A 6,762-nucleotide genomic window follows, 5' to 3' on the forward strand; every position below is an offset into this window, starting at 1 on the left:
CTCTTAACTCTTCGTTCTTTTCAACCATGTCTTTTACATTCTTTTTTCCTCTTCATTCTTCAATCTTTTTCTTCTTATCCTTTTTACTTCTAGAACTTCAAAATTTTTCTCATATTTCTTTTCAAACAACCTGTACATAATTGGTAATATTATATTATAAATATTATATACTATTATATTTTAATGGCACATTATAGTACGTTACACTATCTCATTATCTTCTTCTTTTTCTTTTTTTTGGTTTTTCTTCATTCTTCTTTCCTCGTTTCCTTTACTCTTCTCTGATCTTGTCCTCTTTTTGTTTTTTTTCACCATTTTTCCTCCACTTCCGTCCTCTTCTCCTTCTCTATCTTACTTTTAACTCTTCTACAATATACCATGTTTTTTACAATCTTTTTTCTCATCATTCTTCAGTCTCTTTCTTCTCATCCTTTTTACTTCTCATTATTGATTTTTCCCTTCATTTATTTTCCTTCTTGTTCCTCTTTCTCCTCCTCCTCTTCCTCTTTCTCTTCTTCCTCCTTCTTACTCATTTTTCACTCTCATATATTACTGCTACTACTAAAGATAATCATTTTTATAACATACATACACACTGAAAGGAGTGTGTTGTCTATTTGTGACACAAATTGACACAGTTCTCAAGAGATGGTTATTTTGTTAATTTTTTTCTATATAATAGCTATCCTACAAATTAACTCATCATTTAAATGGTTCTTCTACTGATTTTTTTTGTAAATTTATGAAAAAAATATAAAAGTAGTTGGATTAATAGAATTGGACTATTACAATGGATAGTTCAGCAAAATTATAAGATGTTAAAATTACCCTATATCTATTGATCATATTACATTCATTATGTTAAGAAATTGTTTGTCATATGCCAAATTATGTAACGTACCCTTACCAACAAGGTAAAAGATTGAAATCAGGTGTTAAAATAACAAATCTAATAGGCTACAACAGGAATACTATTTTGTGTGACATAATTATTTGGAATCTATCATTTCATCCATAAAATATTTATCAGTTATCATAAGAGGATTTTTCTTTTAAATATTTATTTTTGGAACGAACCAAAAATTAATTCCATATATATTAATCCTGGAGCATCATAACATGTTTTCGTAGCCACATGTCATCACTAGGATGATTCTTAGAATCTTTAGAAAAATATGTTGGTTCACATAAATATATACTCCCTCTGTATCATTTTAAGTGGTGTTTAGAGACAAAAAATTTGTTTCAAAATAATTGATGTTCTCGTTATTCCAGATAGAATTTAATATTATTTGAATTTTGTGACCAATTACAAAATACAATGTTTCTTCTTATTGGTTAAATTAGTTTCATTTAATGATATTTTTATGTAACCAAGATAAACTGTATAGAAGTTTGTATTTTCTTAATCTATGTGCAAGAACCTTAAAATCCACTTATATTGAAACAGAGAGAGTATTATATTTTTTATTACACTAACTATCAAATTGATTACTAGTATAGAAAATAACATTCTCAATTATTTCCTTAAATTAAAGTTACGGAATTACCTAATATGATTAACACATATATGATAGGACTAAAATCTAATATACTCTTAAACAAAAATAAAGTAATTTGTCATACTCTTAATGAGTATGTATACTCTCGTATTGTTAATGAAATAATGAAATTCCGATTTTACCCTTTCTGTTTTCCCACCAAATTAAATTTTAAATTTCATTTTTTTAAATTTCAAATTTCCAGGTCTCAATAATCAATGTAAAGTTTTACCAAATTATATAGTTTTACAAAATTCTCAGGTTTCACAAAGTTTTAAAGTTTTACCAAATTATACAGTCTTACAATGTTTTACAGTTTACCAAGTTCTAAATTTTTACAAAGTTGTACTTGAACGTTTCTACGACTTGGTAAAACTAGGTACAAAGTTATACTAAGTTGTACCATTGTCGAGGTTATATAATTTTACAAAGTTATACTTGAATGATTGTACAACTTGTTAAAACTTTGTTACTGGGTTGTAATTGTACTTTTGCATTTCGCATATATTCATGTAACAAAACAGATCTAGAGTGAAAGAAGAAGAAAATTAAATAAGAAGAGGAAGAAATTTATGGATAATAAAGAAAAAGAAGAACAAATCGCAGAGAAATTGAAAAACTAGGAGAAAGAGAACAGATTTGAGGAAGAAAAGAAATCTGAGAAGAAGAACATATTTCGAAGAAGAAAAAGAAATCTGGAATCTGAGAAGAAAAACAGATTTCGAAGAAGAAGAACAGATCTAAGAAAAAGAAATAAGAGATTCAAGAAGGAGAAGAGAAGAGAACATATTTCGTAGGAGGAGAAAAAAATGAATGAAGATTCATTGAAAAGTAGAAGATATTTTCAGAGATTTTGAAGAAGAAGAAGAATGAGAGATTTGAAAGAGAAAAAAAAGAATAGAGAGAATAAGAGAGAAGCGTAAGTTAAGAATTTTGATAGAGGGAAGATGATTAGGTTTAAAGTATGAATGGTAGAGTTTATAATTATATTGATGTTAGGGGTTTTTGATCTTTCTGACAAATTTTTGAATTAAAAATAAATAAAAACAAATAAAAAAAAAGAAAAGAGGAGCATATATGGTTATGAATGATACATATTTGATAACAATTTGTGTATTATATTATTAAAAGAAATTAAACAATCACATTAAGCATATAATAAAAAAAATTAGATTTTTTCTGATATGTTATATTTTGATTTTTTTTCTTTAACTATAAATTATTAAAAATGGTAAAAGTCCCACCACCTTTTGAGTTTGTTCCTAAAAAGCTTTTAATGAAATATCATGACAAGATTTCAATCACATCCTTTTGAGTTTGTTCGAAAAATGAGGAATTCACTGGGCTAAATGAGAAAAAATGTGTGCAACTCGAGAAGAGGGAGGAATTGGTTTCCGCATGATCCATGAATTCCACCTAGCTCTTTTAGTGAAACAGCTTTGGCGTCTTGTTCAATTTCCAGATTCATTAGTGGCAAGAGTTCTTCGGGGAAAATATTATCGCATGAGTTCTCGCCTTTGTGAATTAGCGCAGTGGATACCCCAGCTTATGTGTGGACGAGTATTATAGCCGTGAGGAAGCTATTACTTTTGGGTATCAGAAGCAAAGTGCATTCCGGATATGAAATTAATGTGTGGCAGGATCCATAGATTCCCATAACGCCAGGAAGGCCGGCTCGCCCCATGGCCCCAGTAGTACATCCAAAGATGACCGTCAGCAGTCTTATTAACTTTGAATCAAAGGAGTGGGAAGCTCGATTACTGGAACAGTATGTAGATCAAGAAGACATACCGATGATTTAGAGTTTGGCCAGAAGCCCTACTCAATGACGTGATACATTTTGCTGGAGCTACACCAAAAATGGTCAATATACAGTCAAGTCTGGATATTGGGTTGCTACAAATTTGAAGATAGTAGACGAGGAAATATAAGTTCTACAACCCAGTTTAACCAAACTCCAAGCCTTTGCTTGGAAAGTGAATGCACCACACAAGATTTTTCATCTTATATGGCAATTAATCTCAGGACAGGTAGCGGTAACAAGAAATCTAGTACGCCGCAATATGCGATGTGATAACTACTGCCCAAGATATGGAGAGCCAGAAGAAACTGTTACTCATGCGATATTTGAATGCCCACTGGCCTTACAAGCATGGGCATTATCATCAACACCGTCAAGCTCTCAAACTTTCCCTATATAGTATATACGCCAATATGGACTATCTTTTAGGAGGAAGAGTAGTATTATGAAGCGAGAAGATGATAGAGACCCTTATATTTGGATAATCTGATATATATGGAAGGCTAGGAATGATAAGCTATTCAGAGGTATAGATAGAGACCCATTGAACTAGTCAGGTATGCAGAGAGTGAATGCCAAGCTTGGTACAATGCAAAGGATACATGTTCCTCCACAGGCACAAACTATTGAAGAAACACAAGCCTTAAGCTTGGGTAATATTTGTATGGTGGATGGTTCATGGACCTCCACAGATCAATTTAGTGGAATTGAATGGGTTTGGAAAGATAGCATGGGGAAGATTCAACTTATGGGGACACGGAACTTAAGGAGGCGTGAGACAGCATTACTGTGGGAACCGAAATTCACACTGAGAATTTTAATGAATAAGTATGGAGGAAAACCAAGAAAACCCGATTTTCCCTGAAGGTCTGAATTCTATGCGTAATCACTTTCAGAAGGTAAAAAGATAGATAGCAAGATAAAGATAAACAGTCGCTCGGAGGCGTTTTATTAATGAAATAGTACGAATACAAGACTTTTCTGAGAGGAGTAGAGATATGCTAACTAGACAAAAGCATAACAGAAAGGCGGCAAAACGTCCTAAGCCATGTCTTGCTAGTCTAACCACCTAAGTTCTAAGTTCCCTAAGCTAGCAGGAGTTCTCTAAGTCTAAATTCTCGGATCCCTTTTCCTCTGCTCCAGCTCTCCTTATATAGTTGTTTTAGCTCAGTGGCCCATTTACTCCTTTGCCTTGGGCCCAAGTTTATCTCTTTTGGGAATATTCCATTTTTCGTCGATCTTTGTAGTTATCCTCGAGTCTTGATATTTATCTACGGAAACTTAACGTTTATCCTACTTCCTGGAGTTAGGATAAACCGTCATAACTCCCATTGGGCTCGGGTCCCTTCTAAATCGTAGATTGGCCACAAGACACGTTTAGATCCTCTCGGGCCGTTTTTAGGCCTTCGGGCTTTTCTACGATTTTCTCGATTTTAGTCGTAAAATTTCGAGAGTAACTCCGATCGAGACGAAACGAGAGGTATATGATCCAAAAGTCGGATATCACAACTATACGGAGGACACGAGAGTCGAAACGAGTCGGACTGGCCGGGATTGGATTGTCCTTGCCCTAGGGCAAGGTGAACCGGGCGCGGATCATCCTCGCCCATGGGCGAGGTGACCGTGGTGCTGGTCGTCCTCGCCCATGGGCGAGGTGGCCGTGGTGCTAGTCGTCCTCTCCCATGGGCGAGGTGACCGTGGTGCTGGTCGTCCTCGCCCATGGTCGAGGTGACCTTGGTGATGGTCGTCCTCGCCCATGGGCGAGGTGACCGTGGTGCTGAGGCAGACAAATGAGAACGGTCCGGTTCTCGGGTCTTGACCTCTCTCTTTTCGTACCGATCTTTCCGTAGACCCTCGTCCATAAGTATTTGTATCCTTCCGATCTTTCTTTCGAGAAGTCTTTTGTGAAGAATTTGCTAAAATGATAATCTTAGCCGTTGATTTCAAGATAACCATTTTCGACCTCAACAGTTAGCCCCCCAGCCTTCAAGACTCGGAGACGATTTTGCGGGCGAGTGAAGTGTTTTTAATCAGAATTTTCGGTTAAGAGTACGTTTTCTCGTAGATTGTCTTTTGAGATTATTTTATTGCGGAAATCTACGGCACCCTAATATCCTTATAAGTAGCAACTCATCATTTCCCATTATTCACACATCTTATTCCTTCAAACTTTTCTCTGTTCATTCTCTCAAGCAAGAATGTCTTCCTCCCAAAACGAAAAGAAGAACTCCGACGTCGAGATGGGTGAGGCCAGCCCGGTTCTACCGATTCCGGCCATTCATAAAGCCACTCTGACTTTCGTTGCTGGATTAGCTATCCAGGCGTAGTACCGAAAAGGAAACGAGTCGGACCTCTGCTGAAACGTCGGCTATCCCTTCCTCGTATGCGCTGTCGATCTCAGCCGAAGGAAACAAGTCTCTGAGCGATGATGCGCCCCTCGTAGGAACGGATACGGCACATCTGCAAGTGCCGGAGGTCTTGGCCCAACCTTCGGGCTCTTCCACTACCCCAGTCCCGATTCCTGAGAAAGGACAAACAATGGAGTTGATGCCTCCGCCTTTGGACAGGAAAGAGATCGTCCTAGGGCTTTCTGTGCCTAGAGCCGCTCTGCTGCCCAAAGGTCGTAAAAGGAATGGCTCCGCAACCGAGACCGCCAAGAAGAGGAGATGTTCCAAAGGGGCGGAAGAAGAGCCTTCGGGGCCTTTACCGCAATATCGCGCCAAGGTTTGTTTTCGAAAAAAAAAATTCTTGTAGGATACTTTGTTCTTCAATTATTCTGACTCTTATTTCATTCGCAGTTCATATCGTTGATCGACGGGATGATTAGCGACTGCGGTTCGGAAGTGCGGCGTTTGAAAGAGGGCCTAGCAGAGTCGCGGGAGGCGTTGAAACGAATTGAGGCCACGCTGAAGTCTACTGAGGACGCTCACGCCGCTGAGACTTCGCAGCTGGAGGTTCAGGTCAGCGGTCTCGAGCGGGATCTCGGAAAGTTGGTGAGTGCATTGTTTAGGATGAAGAAAGAGAAAAAAGCCAAGGCTTCCGAAGTCTATCGTCTTCAGCGCCAAATCCAGAGTCAAGAGGAATCGAGGACTCGTGAGCCAGCGGGGACCGTTGTCCCGCGGGACGAGTTTCATGCCCGCCTAATGAGGATGGCTGTTCTGTTTGATTCCCTCATGGCAGTCCATAAGAAGGATTTGGCCCTGGCGGGCATCAAGGGAGGTCTAAGTGAGATCCAGCTACTCAAAGGCGAAGCAGTTCTGACTCTGGACTCTGAAGAGGCCAGGCTACTGTCTCATAAGGAGGAACTGATGGCCTCCGAAGGTGACTTCGATTCGATCCTCTCTCTCCTGAAATCTGAGTGCACCCTCACGCAGTGTTTGGAAGAGACCGAAGGGCAAGGCCGTGCGGCCGAAGAAGGCG

Source organism: Brassica oleracea, chromosome C1 (assembly GCF_000695525.1).
Source record: "Brassica oleracea var. oleracea cultivar TO1000 chromosome C1, BOL, whole genome shotgun sequence".
Lineage (NCBI taxonomy): Eukaryota > Viridiplantae > Streptophyta > Magnoliopsida > Brassicales > Brassicaceae > Brassica > Brassica oleracea.